The sequence below is a fragment of the Lepidochelys kempii genome, chromosome 2, assembly GCF_965140265.1.
Source record: "Lepidochelys kempii isolate rLepKem1 chromosome 2, rLepKem1.hap2, whole genome shotgun sequence".
NCBI lineage: Eukaryota > Metazoa > Chordata > Testudines > Cheloniidae > Lepidochelys > Lepidochelys kempii.
In genome coordinates this window covers 149,104,324-149,124,101 of record NC_133257.1, presented here as the reverse complement: position 1 = coordinate 149,124,101, position 19,778 = coordinate 149,104,324, and positions in this window count along the sequence as shown.

Below are 19,778 nucleotides of genomic sequence, written 5' to 3'. Positions count from 1 at the left end.
ATGAGAGGATTGGGCCAAAAGAAATCTGATGAAGTTAACAAGGACAAGTGCAGAGTCCTGCACTTAGGTCAGAAGAATCCCATGCACCGCTACAGACTAGGGACCGAGTGGCTAGGCAGCAGTTCTGCAGAAAAGGACCTAGGGGTTACAGTGGATGAGAAGCTGGATATGAATCAACAGTGTGACCTTGTTGCCAAGAAGGCCAATGGCATTTTGGGATGTATAAGTAGGGGCATTGCCAGCAGATCGAGGGACGTGATCGCTTCCCTCTATTCGACATTGTTGAGGCCTCATCTGGAGTACCATGTCCAGTTTTGGGCCCCACACCACAAGAAGGATGTGGAAAAATTGGAAAGAGTCCAGCGGAGGGCAACAAAAATGATTAGGGGACTGGATCACATGACTTATGAGGAGAGTCTGAGGGAACTGGGATTGTTTAGTCTGCAGAAGAGAAGAATGAGGGGGGATTTGATAGTTGCTTCAACTACCTGAAAGGGGGTTCCAAAGAGGATGGATCTAGACTGTTCTCAGTGGTAGCAGATGACAGAATGAGGACTATTGGTCTCAAGTTGCAGTGGGGGAGGTTTAGGTTGGATAGTAGGAAAAACTTTTTCACTCAGAGGGTGGAGAAACACTGGAATGCGTTACCTAGGGAGGTGGTGGAATCTCCTTCCTTAGAAGTTTTTAAGGTCAGGCTTGACAAAGCCCTGGCTGGGATGATTTAGTTGGGGATTGGTCCTGCCAGGAGGTTGGACTAGATGACCTCCTGTGATCCCTTCCAACGCTGATATTCTATTCTATGATTCGGGAGCAGGCTAGTATTCCGTAACAGCTCCTGCACAAAGTGGTGAGTCCCACCAGAGGGGATGGTGTTTGGGCACTGGGCTTAGTACTTTGTAAAACTGGCCCAACAGATAACCCCAAGACCGTCCTACGCATCTTTGAGCGGGTGGGGGCAGGATGAGACAAGGTAACTTGTGACTGACTCCTATCTAGCCAGTGAAGCCCAAGCAGCCTACGTGGCCTTAAGTGAAGAGCAGGCCAGCAATTATGAAGCAGTAAAAGCATCCCTCCTGGATAGGGTGGGGCTCCCTGTGGAGAAGTACCGCCAGAAGTTCCAGTTGGTGAGGTGGACGGAGGGTTTGTGGCCCCAGATGTTTGCGCAAAAGTTAATGGACTGGGCCACCCACTGGCTGAGGCTAGATGCCCAGACAGTCAGGGAGATTATGGACAGGCTCATCCAACAGCAGTTTTTACAGGGCCTCCCAGAGAACATAAAGGTGTGGGTGAGGAGGCACTAACCAAATATGGTTGAGGTGGCCCTAAGGCTTACAGAGAAATACGCGGAGGCGGACTTCCCCAGGAAGCAGGGATAGCCAAGCAAGGAAGTGGATACCAGAAGAAGGCCCAGAGAACCCATGCCCAGAAAGGCCCTGGAGAATAAATGGGAGGACACCTGTGGGGCTCCCATGGCATCCAGACTGGTTGTCTGCTGGCAGTGCAGACAACCAGAACACAAGAAGGGGGACTGCCTGCACATGGATTGTGGGTGGGCGGGCAGAGTTTTTTGGCTGGGCAAATGCTGGAGGGCATGGGAAGGGGTGGAAGCTATCCACCATTCCAGTTATGGTGGGGAGGACATCCAAGCAAGGCCTGGTGGACTCTGACTGGGCCTGCTCTCTGGTACAAAGGAAGCTGGTGAGGCTGCACTGGTGGATTCACGGTGTGAAGATGGACATAGAATGCATCCATGGGGATCGAAGGCAATGCCCTATGGCCCCTTGAAGTTTGGGGCAGGTTTAAGTGGCAACGGGTTTGGGTAGTAAAGGGCTGCCATATCCAGTGGTAGTTGCTACAAACTGGGACCATTTTCCAGGGAACCTGGACAGAGGGAGAAAACCCAAGATAAGAAAAGGGGAGGTTCCCCAAGGATGAGCAGAAAACACCTAGACAACAAAGCCTGAGAAGGAAGAGGGAAGCTATGGTAAAGCCATCCACCCCAGGTCCTTGACCGCAGTGCAAGCCCGGCCGAGGTCCTTATTAGCAGACCCCCAAAGGAAGAGACCCAGGCCCTGCTGGATAAGCTTGGGGCACAGGAAGCCCTGAGGGTCCGAGAGAGGGCCAGGACCAACCCCAAGCTCATGATGGAAGCAGGGAAAACAGGGGAACACCCAGGGGGTTGTGAATGGTGCAAGGACCTGTGGGTTGTGGTGGAGCCTTCCACCCCTCACCTGTGGGTTGTGGTGTGCCGTCCACCCCACACACAAAGTAGTTTCTGGGGGTGGGGGATGGAGGAACTCCACACAGCAAACCCTGGGACTGACCCGAAAGAGAAGAAAAGACTCCCCAGTAGACACCCCCCCCCAGTAGAGGGAGGAGAGGAGCATAGGGATGAACCTGGCAATTGAGGAAGGTGTGAGACAGGGTGCTGTGCAAAGGGTTGCTGATTCAGCCCTCTCTCACGCTAGCTCCCATTTAGGGAAATAAATTAGAGCTGGCTGGAGATAACCTGGCCCTAATTGGGGAAGCAGAGACAACTGTCGCCTAATTAGCCTGGGGCTGTATAAAAGCTGCAGGAGAAGGAAGCCAAAGGAAGAGCAGAAAGAAAGGGAAAAGGCAGGGAGTGGAAGCAGGGAGGTAGCTCTTGCCTGCCTGCCTGCCTCCCTCCTGCAGACAGTGAAGGGCCAACTATACATGGTGAAGCAATGGTGGGAACAAGCCTATGAATAAACTGCACCAGTGGTTACTAACACCAGGGTCTCAGAGTGACTTTGTTGACCTAGCAGAGGCAAGGCCAAGGAAGCCCTGCCATGCTCTGCTACAGGCTCCATGGAGCCACAAAAGGATTTTCCCCAACTGCTCACTTGCTGACTGGGGGAAAAAGTGAGAGGAAGCCACAAAAGAATAAAAATTGCGAGCAAAACAAAATTAGAGCAGAAAAGACAAAGACTACGGGGGGAGGTGGGGGCAAGAATGCAAGAGCATGACACCAAGGGATGTAAGGGAAGTGCTCATCTCCATTGCAAGTGAGGCTTTTTTTCCTGTGAAGAGGCCTGTACTATCAGATGTCCAATGAAACAAAAGCTCAGCTTGTTACATAAAATTGTGACAGTCATTGAAAGTGGGAGAAAATAGGCTGGTATTACCTGAATTGTTTAAGTTAAAACTATGATAAGGGGATCATGGTAAAGTCTCGGGTTAGCATAAGAACAAGCTAAAAAGACTCCAGAAAAGGAAGAAAACATTTATACATGAAACCACCAAAATTTGTTTGGTTAATTCTTATGGAATAAAGGTATTGCCTCTTCCAGAAGACTGTTTATCTAAATGGGAGCTGTGGGACATGTGGACTGGAAGGATCAGACTTTACTACTATGGCTTATCACATCCACCATTCCCTGGAGCCACAAAATCCACCATGGGGCCTCTGTCTTCCTGATCCTATAAGGTGCATTTTCTAGACCTGCCAGAGAGAGGGAAACAGATGACATTGACCTCTTCTTTGGCTTCAGCTAAATCCTGAACAATACCTGGGATGTGAGACCTAGGATCCTGCTCTTACCTCTCCTTTGTCTGTCAGTTTCCCTTCTTACTTTATTTCTCCCCTTTTCTAATTCTTCCTTTTTGTCTTCGGGTTTAAATGGCAACACTACTGTGAGCTTTTGAACAGAAAGGGAACTAAAAGCAATGCCTTAAATGGCCCAATGCAGATACAAATTTGCCATTTCTTGGAGTTGATGATTAGACCAATTTCTGGGTCTCTATTTCTCTAGCAGCAACTGAAAGTCAATATTAGAAACAGAAGCTACATTTTCTCTTTGCTGTTCTTTTCTCTCCCATTTGTGTTTTGTCTTAAAACAAGATTGGATTCCAGTACCACAACAGCAAAAACAACAATTCCAGACTATCTACATTAATTGTCCTTTTAGGAGAGAAAACAATGCCACCTTTAATACTATCTTACAGGCTTTTTTTTAAATAGGGAAAATTCCTGTATAGAGAGAACCAAATAAGGAGTGTTAAAACATTTGAAATGTACAGTTATTTATTTTAACTGTTTTTCCTTTTTTTCTGTCTTTAATAGAAAATTGTCAAGGTTCCTTCCCCACTCTGAACTCTAGAGTACAGATGTGGGGACCTGCATGAAAACCTCCTAAGCTTACTTTTACCAGCTTAGGTTAAAACTTCCCCAAAGGTACAAATTAATTTTACCCTTTGCCCTTGGAATTTCCACTGCCACCACCAGACTTTAACTGGGTTTACTGGGAAACGTAGTTTGGACACGTCTTTCCCCTCAAAATCCTCCCAACCCTTGCACCCCACTTCCTGGGGAAGGTTTAGTAAAAATCCTCGCCGATTTGCATAGGTGACCACAGACCCAAACCCTTGGATCTTAGAACAATGAAAATGCATTCAGTTTTCTTACAAGACGACTTTGAACAGAAGTAAAGGAATCACCTCTGTAAAATCAGGATGGTAGATACCTTACAGAGTAATTAGATTCAAAACATAGAGAATCCCTCTAGGCAAAGCCTTAAGTTACAAAAAAGACACACAGACAGGGATAGTCATTCTATTCAGCACAGTTCTTTTCTCAGCCATTTAAAGAAATCATAATCCAGCACATACCTAGCTAGATTACTTACTAAAAGTTCTAAGACTCCATTCCTGTTCTATCCCCGGCAAAAGCAGCCTACAAGACACAGACCCTTTGTTTCTCTCCCTCCTCCCAGCTTTTGAAAGTCTCTTGTCTCCTCATTGGTCATTTTGGTCAGGTGCCAGCGAGGTTACCTTTAGATTCTTAACCCTTTACAGGTGAGAGGTTTTTTCCTCTGGCCAGGAGGGATTTTAAAGGGGTTTACCCTTCCCTTTATATTTATGACAAAGATTAAAAAATTAATTGTGGGTATTACAATGGAAGCCATCAGCAATAATTTGACAAGAAACCCTGGACCACACTTAACTGTTAAATGTAGTAACAGCGAACAAGAATTTCATATTTTATCCCTTGCTGGTCCTAACACTCCTCCTTTTCAATAGATTACTGTTTTAATATCAGCCTTCATAGAATCATAGAATATCAGGGTTGGAAGGGACCCCAGAAGGTCATCTAGTCCAACCCCCTGCTCGAAGCAGGACCAATTCCCAGTTAAATCATCCCAGCCAGGGCTTTGTCAAGCCTGACCTTAAAAACCTCTAAGGAAGGAGATTCTACCACCTCCCTAGGTAACGCATTCCAGTGTTTCACCACCCTCTGAGTGAAAAAGTTTTTCCTAATATCCAATCTAAACCTCCCCCCCTGCAACTTGAGACCATTACTCCTCGTTCTGTCATCTGCTACCATTGAGAACAGTCTAGAGCCATCCTCTTTGGAGCCCCCTTTCAGGTAGTTGAAAGCAGCTATCAAATCCCCCCTCATTCTTCTCTTCTGCAGACTAAACAATCCCAGTTCCCTCAGCCTCTCCTCATAAGTCATGTGTTCTAGACCCCTAATCATTTTTGTTGCCCTTCGCTGGACTCTCTCCAATTTATCCACATCCTTCTTGTAGAGTGGGGCCCAAAACTGGACACAGTACTCCAGATGAGGCCTCACCAATGTCGAATAGAGGGGAACGATCACGTCCCTCGATCTGCTCGCTATACCCCTACTTATACACCTTTATCACCCACATGTTAAATTTTTAAACAAGCAGCTTCATGCTTTCTCTCATGCTTCCCTTTTTATATGGGAGTAGCTCCCTGTAAACATCTACAGCACTACTTAATTGTTCTCTTTCAGATCTACCCTTAAAACTCCTTTGCTGCGATGACTACAAAAAAAACTTGACAATGGTTAGGCAAATGATGTGTTTGGACTTTTACTTTCCACATATGTTTAGGGGTTAAAAAAATCAAAGGCACCTGTTCCAAGCTCTTCTATGATGTCATCACCAGTTTTTTAGTCCTTATGGAACTAGGAAATAATGTGATCATGCTGAGGTGACTAGACATTATGGTAGGTGCCTGAGGACACTTGTATTTGTAGATTTACATAATCGTCTGTCTGGGAGAAGGATAACCTGAGTAATCTAGCTCTCTCCACTACGCAAATTGTTGTTCATTGCTGGCTGAGAAAGTCTGAGAAAGATGTGCAATGCACAGATATCAACAGCAGAGTCTAAAAATGCTTGCTGAATTTAGAGTCCCTTTCCGGTAACTGTCAAATAGTTAGTCATTTAGACATTTCAGGAAACTCAATTTCCCCCTTCATTCAGTCCCCAGTTTGTGTTAGCAGTCACAGGTATGTGGAATGGTGAAGGTGTGCTCTCTCCTCTAACATTTCCTGTTCCCTCACCACCACCACCACAATATGCTGAGAGCAAGGCCCAAACTGAGTCCTCATACATGCTCCCCAAGCCAGAAGTATCAAAAGAACATGTTTCTAAACCACTAACATCTAATCTTGCCCTCATCAGTGACCCAACAGTATCTGACACAGACCCCGACTCTTTTACAGTTTCATTCCCCACCACTGACACCTTTCAGCAGCACACTGTTGCTCTCTCCCTACTGCATAGGGAGAGCAGAGTTGTCGAGCATAAGCTAGTGCTGCTGTGCCTTACGGACACAACATATGTGGCCCTCTGAGAAAGCAACCAGAAAAGAAGGGACAAAAAGATGATAGGATGCAGGTGAAGCAATCATCCCATTCCCCACCCCCTCCACCTTATGAGCTGTCAAGGTTCCTTCCCCACTCTGAACTCTAGGGTACAGATGTGGGGATCTGCATGAAAACCCCCTAAGCTTATTTTTACCAGCTTAGGTTAAAACTTCCCCAAGGTACAAACTATTTTACCTTTTGCCCTTGTACTTTATTGCTGCCACCACCAAATGTCTAACAGATATATAACTGGGAAAGAGCCCGCTTGGAAATGTCTTTCCCCCCAAAATCCTCCCAAACCCTACACCCCCTTTCCTGGGAAAGGTTTCATAAAAATCCTCACCAATTTGCATAGGTGACCACAGACTCAAACCCTTGGATCTTAAGAACAATGAAAAAGCAATCAGATTCTTAAAAGAAGAATTTTAACGGAAGAAAAAGTAAAAGAATCACCTCTGTAAGATCAGGATGGTAAATACCTTACAGGGTAATTAGATTCAAAACACAGAGAATCCCTCTAGGCAAAACCTTAAGTTACAAAAAGACACAAAAACAGGAATATACATTTTTGTTCAATATCTTCATAAATGATCTGGAGGATGGTGTGGATTGCACTCTCAGCAAATTTGCAGATGATACTAAACTGGGAGGAGTGGTAGATACGCTGGAGGGGAGGGATAGAATACAGAAGGACCTAGACAAATTGGAGGATTGGGCCAAAAGAAATCTGATGAGGTTCAATAAGGATAAGTGCAGGGTCCTGCACTTAGGACGGAAGAACCCAATGCACAGCTACAGACTAGGGACCGAATGGCTAGGCAGTAGTTCTGCAGAAAAGGACCTAGGGGTGACAGTGGACGAGAAGCTGGATATGAGTCAGCAGTGTGCCCTTGTTGCCAAGAAGGCCAATGGCATTTTGGGATGTATAAGTAGGGGCATAGCGAGCAGATCGAGGGACATGATCGTCCCCCTCTATTCGACATTGGTGAGGCCTCATCTGGAGTACTGTGTCCAGTTTTGGGCCCCACACTTCAAGAAGGATGTGGATAAATTGGAGAGAGTCCAGCGAAGGGCAACAAAAATGATTAGGGGTCTAGAACACATGAGTTATGAGGAGAGGCTGAGGGAGCTGGGATTGTTTAGCCTGCAGAAGAGAAGAATGAGGGGGGATTTGATAGCTGCTTTCAACTACCTGAAAGGGGGCTCCATAGAGGATGGCTCTAGACTGTTCTCAATGGTAGCAGATGACAGAACGAGGAGTAATGGTCTCAAGTTGCAGTGGGGGAGGTTTAGATTGGATATTAGGAAAAACTTTTTCACTCAGAGGGTGGTGAAACACTGGAATGCGTTACCTAGGGAGGTGGTAGAATCTCCTTCCTTAGAGGTTTTTAAGGTCAGGCTTGACAAAGCCCTGGCTGGGATGATTTAACTGGGAATTGGTCCTGCTTCGAGCAGGGGGTTGGACTAGATGACCTTCTGGGGTCCCTTCCAACCCTGATATTCTATGATTCCATTCAGCACAGCCATTTAAAGAAAACAGAATCTAACTCATATCTAGCTCGATCACTTACTAAATTCTAAGATTCCATTCCTGTTCTGTCCCTGGCAAAAGCATCACACAGTCAGAGAGAGAGGCTTTGTTTCTCCCTCCCCCCAGCTTTTGAAAGTATCTTGTCTCCTCATTGGTCATTTTGGTCAGGTGCCACCAAGGTTGTCCTAGCTTCTTAACCCTTTACAGGTGAAAGGGTTTTTCCTCTGGCCAGGAGGGATTTAAAGGTGTTTACCCTTCCCTTTATATTTATGACATGAGCACATTGTAATTGCAGATTGTTTTTCATATTCATAGATTTTAATACCAAAAGAGACCATTATTATGATCATCTAGTCGATTTCCTGCATAACACAGCCCAGAGAATTTCATCAAATGATTCCTGCTTTTAGACAATTTCTGGTTCAGCTAAGATATTAAGGTATATCTTTTAGAAAGACGCCCAAACTTCAAGTGATAGAGAATCCACAATATAGGTAAATTGCTCTAATAGTTAATTACCCTCACTTATTTATTCTTAGTCTAGCTTCAGCTTCCAACTATTGGGTCTTGTTGTGCCTTTATCTGTTAGATTAAAGGGCCCCTCTACTATCGGAAATCTTTTCTGCCTATACAGACACTTCTTATCTTTCTCTTGGTTAAACGAAGTCGACTGAGCTTCTTTAGTCTCTAACTTTGTCTGTTTTTCCAGACTTAAAACAATTCTTGTAGTTTTTTAATTTGTCATCATCCTTTTTAAAGTGCAGACACCAAAACTGGACACAGTTTGGCTTTGGGCATAGTCATCATCATGGTATTAAAGGGTAGATTTTTGGCCTATCTATGAGAGTATGGCTAATTTCACTATTATGTAATCCTTTTTTATTTCCCACTTGCAAAATAGTTAACAATCACCTATCCCTAATATAGCTGGTCAAAACAGAATTTCCAATTCACAGGATATCTTGACATTTTGTAATTTCCCTCCCCCTCCCCCAGTCCCCAATTTGGGGCAGCAACTTGAATTTTTGAAATTTTCAGTAAACTGGACTTTCTGAAACATTTCAATTTCAGAAAATTTTTGGTTTTGGAATTTCACAGATTCTAAGGCCAGAAAGGACCACTGTGATCATCTAGTCCAGTGTGTCTCAACCTTTCCAGACTACTGTACCCCTTCCAGGAGTCTGATTTCTCATGAGCCCCCCCACCCCACGTTACACCTCACTTAAAAATTACTTGCTTACAAAATCAGACATAAAAATACAAAAGTGTCACAGCACACTATTACTGAAAAATTGCTTACTTTCTCATTTTTACCATACAATTATAAAATCAATTGGAATATAAATATTATACTTTCATTTCAGTGTATATAAAGTAGTATATACGAGTCATCTGTATGAAATTTTAGTTTGCACGGACTTCACTAGTGCTTTATATGTAGCCTATTGTAAACCTAGGCAAATATCTAGATGAGTACACCCTGGAAGATCTCTCTGTGCTGACAGGGGTATGTGTACCCCTGCTTGAAAATGACTGATTTAGTCTTACCTCATGTGTAACACAGGCCATTTCAAAATTTCAGTTCAGATTTCAGAATTTTGTTCATAACTTTAAAATGTATTTCAAGTGTTATTATATGAGGGTTTTTAATTTTTATTTTACATTCGTTTTTGATGTCTTAAAATGACAATATAATTGTTGAAATATTGTATTTGTTTGTTTTTGAAATCAGCATAGACGCCAACTCCGTGGGTGCTCTGGGACTCAAGCACCTATGGAAAAAAAACTAGACGGTGGTCAGCACCCACTTGCCACAGCTGTTCAGTGGGGCCACCAATAAGCTGTTTGGTGGTGGGCAGGAGGCCCTCGGAGGAGGGCAGAGAGCGGTGGGTGGGAGGACTCAGGAAGGGGCGGAGTGGGGGCAGGACCTTGGGGCAGAATCGGGGTGGAGAACCCACTGGGAAAAATAATTTAGCGCCTGTGAAGGGCATTTGCTACTTAATACTGATTAACATGTCTTGTCTTTTCTAGATCAAAAAGTGTCTCTTGTTTGTGTTGTAATGAAACAGTTTCATACAAAGGACTCAGACTTTAAGGTCAGAAGGGACAATCGGAATCATCTAGTCTGACCTCCTGCACTTTGCAGGCCACAGAACCTCACCCACCCACTCCTGTAGTAGACCCATAACCTCTGGCTGTTACTGAAGTCTTCAAATCATGATTTAAAGACTTCAAATTAAGGAGAAGCCACCATCTACACTAGTTTAAACATACAAGCGACCTGTGACCTATGCCTATAGAGGAAGGCAAAAAAAAAAACCACAGAGTCTGACCTGGGGGAAAATTCTTTCCTGACCCCAAATCTGGCAATCAGTTAGACCCTGAGCATGTGGGCAAGACTCACCAGCCAGACACCTGAGAAAGAATTCTCTGTAGTAACTCTGAGCCCTCCACATGTAGTGTCCCATCACCAGCCATTGGAGATATTTGCTGGAAGCAGTTGCAGGTGAGCTACATGCCTCTGTAGCTCATCTCCTTCTATTATCCCCTCTATAAATTTATCAAGCTCAATCTTGAAGCCAGTTAGGTTTTTTGCTTCCACTGTTCTCCTTAGAAGGCTGTTCCAGAACTTCACTCCTCTGGCAGTTAGAATTCTCTGTCCAATTAGAAGCTTAAACTTGTTCATGGCCAGTCTATATCCATTTGTTCTTGTGTCCACATTGGTGCTTAACTTAAATAACTGCTCTCTTTCTCTGGTATTTATCCCTCTGATTTATTTATAGAGAGCAATCCAGTCAAGGTTCCTCCCCCACTCTGAACTCTAGGGTACAGATGTGGGGACCTGCATGAAAACCTCCTAAGCTTACTTTTACCAGCTTAGGTTAAAACTTCCCCAAGGTACAAATTAATTTTATCCTTTGTCCTTGGAATATCCACTGCCACCACCAAACTCTAACTGGGTTTACTGGGAAATGTAGTTTGGACACGTCTTTCCCCCCAAAATCCTCCCAACCCTTGCACCCCACTTCCTGGGAAAGGTTTGGTAAAAATCCTCACCAATTTGCATAGGTGACCACAGACCCAACCCTTGGATCTGAGAACAATGAAAAAGCATTCAGTTTTCTTACAAGAAGACTTTTAATACAAATAAGAAGTAAATAGAAGTAAAGGAATCACCTCTATAAAATCAGGATGGTAGATACCTTACAAGGTAATTAGATTCAAAACATAGAGAATCCCTCTAGGCAAAACCTTAAGTTACAAAAAAGACACACAGACAGAAATAGTCATTCTATTCAGCACAGTTCTTTTCTCAGCCATTTAAAGAAATCATAATCCAGCACATACCTAGCTAGATTACTTACTAAAAGTTCTAAGACTCCATTCCTGTTCTATCCCCGGCAAAAGCAGCCTACAAGACACAGACCCTTTGTTTCTCTCCCTCCTCCCAGCTTTTGAAAGTCTCTTGTCTCCTCATTGGTCATTTTGGTCAGGTGCCAGTGAGGTTACCTTTAGCTTCTTAACCCTTTACAGGTGAGAGGTTTTTTCCTCTGGCCAGGAGGGATTTTAAAGGGGTTTACCCTTCCCTTTATATTTATGACAAATCCTATCTCCCCTCAGCCTTCTTTTGGTTAGGCTAAACAAGCTAAGCTCTTTCAGTCTCCTCTCATAAGGCAGGCTTCCCATTCCTTGGATCATCCTAGTAGCCCTTCTCTGCACCTATTCCAATTTAAATTCATCTTTCTTAAACATGGGAGACCAGAACTGCACACAGTATTCCAGATGAAGTCTCAGTGCCTTGTATAAATGGTACTAAACACTTCCCCCTCTCTACTAGAAATACCTCTCCTGACGCATCCTAGGATTGCATTAGCCTTTTTCATGGCGCATCATATAGGCAGCTCATCGTCATCCTGAGTTCAACCAATACAGCCAGGTCTTTCTCCTCCTCTGTCACTTCCAACTGATAAGTTCCCAGCTTATAGCAAAAATTCTTCACCAAGCATTCTCAAAACTACGATACCCGCACGAGGAAATAAGGAAACAGATCAACAGAGCCAGACTTGTACCCGGAAGCCTCCTGCTGCAAGACAAGCCCAAGAAAAAAACCAGCAGAACTCCACTGGCCATCAAACGCAGTCCTCAGCTAAAACCTCTCCAGCGCATCATCAGTGATCTACAACCCATCCTGGACAATGATCCCTCACTTTCACAGGCCTTGGGAGGCAGGCCAGTCTGGGAGGCAGGCCAGTCCTCGCCCACAGACAACCCACCAACCTGAAGCATATTCTTACCAACAATGACACACCACACCATAGTAACTCTAACTCAGGAACCAATCCATGCAACAAACCTCGATGCCAACTCTGCCCACATATCTACACCAGTGACACCATCACAGGACCTAACCAGATCAGCCACACCTTCACCGGTTCATTCACCTGCACGTCCACCAATGTAATATATGCCATCATGTGCTAGCAATGCCCCTCTGCTATGTACATTGGCCAAACTGGACAGTCCCTATGTAAAAGAATAAAGGGACACAAATCAGATATTAGGAATGGCAATATACAAAAACCTGTAGGAGAACACTTCAATATCCCTGGACACACAATAGCAGATTTAAAGGTAGCCTTCCTGCAGCAAAAAAACTTCAGGACCAGACTTCAAAGAGAAATTGCTGAGCTTCAGTTCAGTTCATTTGCAAATTTGACACCATCAGCTCAGGATTAAACAAAGACTGTGAATGGCTAGCCAACTACAAAAGCAGTTTCTCCTCCCTTGGTGTTCACACCTAAACTGCTAGAAGAGGGCCGCATCCTCCCTGATTGAACTAACCTCGTTATCCCTAGCCTGATTCTTGCTTGCATATTTATACCTGCCTCTGGAAATTTCCACTACATGTATCCGATGAAGTGGGTATTCACCCATGAAAGCTTCTGCTCTAATATGTCTGTTAGTCCTGTGGCACCTTATAGACTCTTTGCCACTTTTACAGATCCAGACTAACACGGCTACCCTTCTGATACTTGAGGGGACTGTGACTCAAGTGTAAAACTGGTATAGTGATCCACGAGTTCACATTTGTTACTGGCTTGATGAAAACTAATTAATACACCAGTTTGGGGTATCTGCCCTTGTTTTCTGATGGTCTGCTCTGAGATAGGCACATACAGTTGATCCACTCCAGATAGTGTTTCAGAGTTGCAGCAGTGTTAGTCTGTATCCGCAAAAAGAAAAGGAATACTTGTGGCACCTTAGAGACTAACAAATTTATTTGAGCATAAGCTTTCGTGAGCTACAGCTCACTTCATCGGATGCAGAAGAGTGTGACAGCTTCCACTTTGCCCAATAGTAAGCCCCTTCGTTTTCAGTTTAAACTGATTTTTTACTGAAAAATTCCTGGGTTTTCCAAGAAGTAGTGTTTAGCTTTTTCCAATTTCACCCTATTTTTGTATCAAAAATGTAAAACATAACTTGTTTTATCAGGAAAATACAATAGATTGGATGAGATACATGTATTATGATAAATACATTAGTCTTTGTGTATATGCAAAGCTGCCTGTTGAAGTAAGGCTATGTTTTAATCTAGAAGATACACACAATAAACAAACAGGCATGCACGCAAGCTCTGACATGCATCTGTATGTGAACGTACTAATGAATCTCATGCACACCACATACATATTTCAAGCTGCTAGCAGATAACGGTTTAAAGGTATGACATACTAAAATGGGACAAAAATGAAAATCTATCAGAATACATTTCAGAATGCAAGGAACTACTCAAAAGTTTAAAAAAGATCAAAACCAGGAGAAAAGGATGAAGTTGGGTGTATGCACTGCAAATGGCATTGCCCACTTATTAAATGTAAATATTTATAGGCTAATAGTTCTAAGTCTACAACAGTAAACTGTTTATTCAAATAAAAAGTTTTTGGAGGGAATAGAGATATATTGTTTTCTTAAACTCAGAGGTGTCATGTTTTGAGTTCTGTTTTAGTTCTGCAGCAAACCATATTGATGAACAGAATTCAAACCATTTATCTACTGAAGACTTTTTTGCCTGTCTTTCTATTCACCAAAAGAAACCCTGATATTTACCCAGAAAAATTAATAGTTTTTGCACTGATTTTTTCACTTGATTTTGTGGTTGTACTAATAAACATTGAAATTTCTGGGAAAAATTAAATAAAATAAAAACTGAAAAACAAAGGTCCCTGCCAATAAGCTATCCTGGTAGAGGATATTCTACCACTGAGTAAGACCTGTCAAATGGCTACCAAACATCCCTCTTCCTCCTCATTCACTCACAAAGCCTCCATGCCATGAGATGCAAGGAGCTGAGCATGGTATGGAAGTGTGGCCATTATTCTGCATGAGCAAGTCAGGATGGAGAGAAAGGGATATGGGAAGCTGAATAGCAGCACAAGGTCAGAAAACCAGCCCTATTTCAGCCACACGGGAGTGATGAGGATGAGCTTGGCCCAATCTGCTTTCAGTTTGAGGATAACCTGTGGCGTGATTGGGATTGGAGGAAAAGCATACAGGAGAGCCAATTGCCAGCTAATGTAGAAGGTGTCCCACAGGGATCCCACACTGAGGCCTCCTCAAGAGCAGAACAGATGGCATTTCCTGTTGTAGTGAACAGGTCGATCATTGGAACATCCCATGCTGCAAAGCTCATAGAATCACAGAAGATTAGGGTTGAAGAGACCTCAGGAGGTCATCTAATCCAACTCCCTGCTCCTCCCAAAGCAGGACCATCACCAACTAAATCATCCAAAGCAGGGTATTGCCAGCACGCAGTGCCAGAGGCGAGCAACAGCAGGGGGTTCGCTGCCCCGTGTGCGTCACCCAATGATCACAATGGGGTGGCGAAGCAGAAAAGTTTATTTGAAGCTTCAAAGAAGGTACAGGGAGATTAGAATCTCAAATCCTGCACACAGAGCAGGAAGTTACACAGGCTTTTATACATCCTTTCTTCAGCATACTTATCCAATAGCAAGCTGCCCTAAGTATCCATATAGCCAGCCAATCCAATTACCAGCTAGTTCCCTTGTTCTCTGTACCAGCTGTTAAATTATACATAAAGCTGCTTTATTCAGCATTGTTCTTCCATATCTGTCTTGTTTGGCCTTGTTTAGTTTCAGGCAGTCTGACTCTGCAACATATTGTTGCAGATCCTCAGCATAACTGCTGCGAGTTCCTCCCGGCGGGGGGGGGGCAAGGACACTTGGGCCTAGTGCGAGGGGGCTTCATCGACACTCATGGTCTTCCATCCCCTCGAGTTACCTAGTGGCCATGCCCAGTGTCCCCAACAAGGGCTTTGTCAAGTCGGGCCTTAAAAAGCTCTAAGGATGGAGATTCCACCACCACCTCCCTCGGTAACCCACTCCAGTGCTTCACCACCCTTCTAGTGAAATAGTTTTTCCTAATAGCCACCCTAGACCTCCCCCACTACATCTTGAGACTATTGCTCCTTGTTCTGTTATCTCCCACCACTGAGAACAGCCTAGCTCCATCCTCTTTGGAACCCCTCCCCCCCCTTCAGATACTCTTCTCTTCTGCAGACTAAACAAGCCCAGTTCCCTCAGCCTCTAATAAGCCATGTGCCCGAGCCCCCTAATCATTTTCATTGCCTTCCACTGGACTTTCTACAATTTGTCCACATCCTTTCTGTAGTGGGAGGCCCAAAACTGGATGTAATACTCCAGGTGTGGCTTCACCAGTGCCGAATAGAGGGGAATAATCACTTCCCTCAATCTGCTGGCAATGCTCCTACTGCAGCCCAATATGCCATTAGCCTTCTTGGCAACAAGGGCACACTGTTGACTCATATTCAGCTTTTCATCCACTGTAATCACCAGGTCCTTTTCTGCAGAACGGCTGCTTAGCCAGTCAGTCCCCAGCCTGTAGCAATGCATGGGATTCTGCACTTGTCCTTGTTGAACCTCATCAGATTTCTTTTGGCCCAATCCTGGGACACTCTGGACCGTATGCCTTCCCTCCAGTGTATCCACCTCTCCCCCCAGCTTAGTGTCCTCCACGAACTTGCTAAGGGTGCAATCCATCCCATCATCCAGATCATTAATGAAGATGTTGAACAAAACCGGCCCCAGGACCAACCGACTCACTGAACACTGGGCTTCAGAGACCACTCGTGGTTTAGGGAAAAATTCCTGATGAGATGGTCCATGAGATGAGTCTGGACTGTGACAAGTGACCAGCTACCACAGTGATAGCTCATCAATGCAGAACTGCCACAGCCTGATTGACTCTTGGCAGAGTGCCCTGGAGTGTGCGCCACCTTGCCTGTTCACATAATACATCAAAATGTAGGATGGCCTAGGATCCTTGAAGGAGTGTAGGGTCTTGTCCGTCTTGACTTAAAACAACAACCCAGCCATCAAAAAGCAAATCCTCTATGGCTTGCTGCACGTCAGGAGCAAAGCCTGAATTCTGCAGCCATGACACCATTCTCACCTAACTCTGGTCTATGATGTCCAGCACAGACTGCAATGTTGTCTTGGCCACCAAACAACCTTCATTGATAAAGGCCCAAAATTCCTCTCTGGAGGCATGGACGAATCATGACTCCCTATACTGTGGGGGGCACAATCCAAAGGGGAGACATGTGACTACCCTATGTGTCTCCTCTGCCCAACGACACACACCCCCAACCCTGTACCCAGCATGGGGCTTCTTCGCTCTCCCTGCCCCATCAGAGTTACCTGGGGGAGGGCTCCGTCCTTCTCCTGCCATGCCTGCCCCATGGCACTTTTGACTGGTCTCCCTGGCAGCTGGGCCCAGGCGGGGAATGGGAGAGAGTCGCTTCTCACGTGCCTGAAGCTGGCCGCTCTGGGTCACTGTTCTGTGCAGCTCAGCAGCTGCCTGCGAGAGACTGGCTGGGGAGGTAGCAGTGGTGGCCTGCTCCCTGCCCAGGCCCGGCTGAGGCCAAATGTGCCAAGGGAGACAGGAGACTCCAGCTCACTCAGCCCCTGTCCCTGGCAGCCAGGCTTGGGCTAGGGGCAGCCCTCTGCCACCCCAGCCAGGCTGTCTCTCAGCAGCAGCCATACTGCACAGAGCAGTGAGCAAGTGGTCTGCATGAGAAGTGACTGATCCTGCACCTTCCACTCCTCGCTCGGGCCCAGCTGTTAGAGACAAGGGACAAGTATGCTGGGGGGCAGGCACAGTGGGAGAAGGACAAACAGAAGTCTGTCGTCCTCCCCAGCAAGCCAATCAGAAGTCTGGGGGGCACTTGACTCCGCATGACCCCCCTACATGTCACCTCTGTCTGGAGGTTTCAGGCAGCTGGTCCACAAACCTGGACATAACAGTCCAAAGTACAAAGTCATACATGGACAGCAATGCCTGCTGGTTGGCAATCCATATGTGCACAGCTAACAGTTTCACAGAATTGTTTTATTGTGAATATGCAAAGTTAGCAAAGCATTTATACATTGAAAATTATGTCCATGTCAATCTTTCCTGGTCTTATGGACTATACATTCATCTTGTGAAATGGTCACATGTCTGTCAAATAGCTATTCTTGCCTCTTAATTGCTCTGATGGGAGAACGCTTGCCAGTTAAATGCAGAGGCAACAGAAGAACTAATCCTAATGTTTGCCCCTGCTCATATTCTAAAATATACACATTCGAAGATGTACATGATGGTGTATTGTGTGTCTTGAGATGTGACTATTTATCAATTTAACAGAACTGCTGTGCACACTTAAGCCACAGCCCTGATAAGATTTATATGGGTGCTTAATTTTAGACACTGAGTAGTCCTGTTGAAGTCAATAAGCTTACGCATAGCCCACAAAGTTAAGTATTTGCATGAGCCTTTGCAGGATTAGGGCCTCAGATGGCACATGTTCATAAAACAAAACCAAATTTAGTTCTAATTTCTTAATTTTTAAATATCTCCATGTGAAATTTCAAGTTCAAACTTCACTTATATTTTGCTGCAATCTTGTTAAAAAAACTTGTGGGTAGGTTTTTAAAATTTATTTTTAATGGGGAAAAATATAATTTTGTACCCACACCAAATTTTAGCACAGCCAAAATATTTTTACTCAAATTTCCAACAACAAGACAGCTTTGGGCAAAAAAGAAGAATGGAAAATTTCCTACAGAAATAGAAATGTTTTTGTAAATTATGAGCATGTTTATAGCAGAAAATTAGTAGGTAATGGTCACAACTGGGTGCATCGTATACTAACCTTAAATTGATAGAAAAGGACACATTTTCATTAACCCAAAGCAAAACTACTCTGCAGTCATCTAGTGATGTTATGCACCTTAAAAAACAGCTTTTAGAGCTTTAACAATAACTCTAGTATAGATACAATATATAGAAGAATTAAAATGAGATATTGATAGTTATTTTTATAGCTACTTTGCAATTTCTGTTATCACTCTTTCATTGTTTCTAGGTTGTTTTAAATAAAAACTGGTAAATTTTACAACATCCCTTTTTATACCTAAAATGGACACCACTGTAATGGCATAAGAACATACTTTGTTTTTTATATAATAGACTTTATTCTGTATTCCTTTTGTGACTTGAACTAATCTCCTTTAATCTTTGGAAACAATAGAACTAACACTAAATTACTATATTCGCTTTTTTAAAATTGCAAAGTAGAGCTCTCTGTCTTATCATCCTGTTGCTTGCACTGTTTGCTGGTTTAGCAAGTACAAAATATTAGATGGCCACCAGGTGGTACTATTAGCTTTATAAATGTCATATGCAGGTAGAAATATGAACTGGTGAGATGGAGATAAAAAAGATCAGTAGATAGCATAAAGCTCACTTTTATACACTCCCCTGATTTAAGTTAGAGCAGCGTTCAGTGCTAGTTCTCCAGCAGCCAACAGTCCCAAGCAACCAAAATGGCAGCAAGGGTCTGGCAAACTGTAGGGAAGCCCCAGACATACCCCTTTGCTCTGTCCAGCAGCAGAGAGGGATAAGGTTTAAGAGCCATCATACCAGGTCTGTGTCATCAGAAGATCCCCTGGAGTGATTTTCCCAAGGCCAGATGCACTAGCTTTATCTTCAGATTCTACCAGTGGCACCAGAAAGTCACATTCCACCCAAGAAGTTGGCCCAAAGTGTCTGTAAGTGCACTAGAGCACTGGCCAGGTTTCCTGACTAGTAAACAACTTTTAAAATGCATCTAACACAGTAAGAGAATGTATTATTAATTATTGTAATTACTATTATTTGTATTGCAGTGGGACCCAAGGGTACAATCACAGATCAGGGTCTATGCCCTGTTAGACACTGTACAAAGAATTGTTTACTGCACATACACCTCTCCTGTTAAATGTGTAAAGCCACTAAAAGTAATAGTGAGGTGGTGTGGGCTGCTTTCTACAATATGCAAGTCCGTTAGACTCAGATAGTGAAGATAAGTGACTTTCCCAGTAGCTAGCTGCAGCTTGGTCGACATTACAAACTTATGCTGATATAACTACGTTGCTCAGGGGAGTGGATGGAGAGCTTCTCCCATCAACGTAGCTACTGCCTCTCGGGGAGGAGGAGTACTTATGTCAATGGGAGAAGCTTCACTAAGCGCTACAGCAGTGCAGC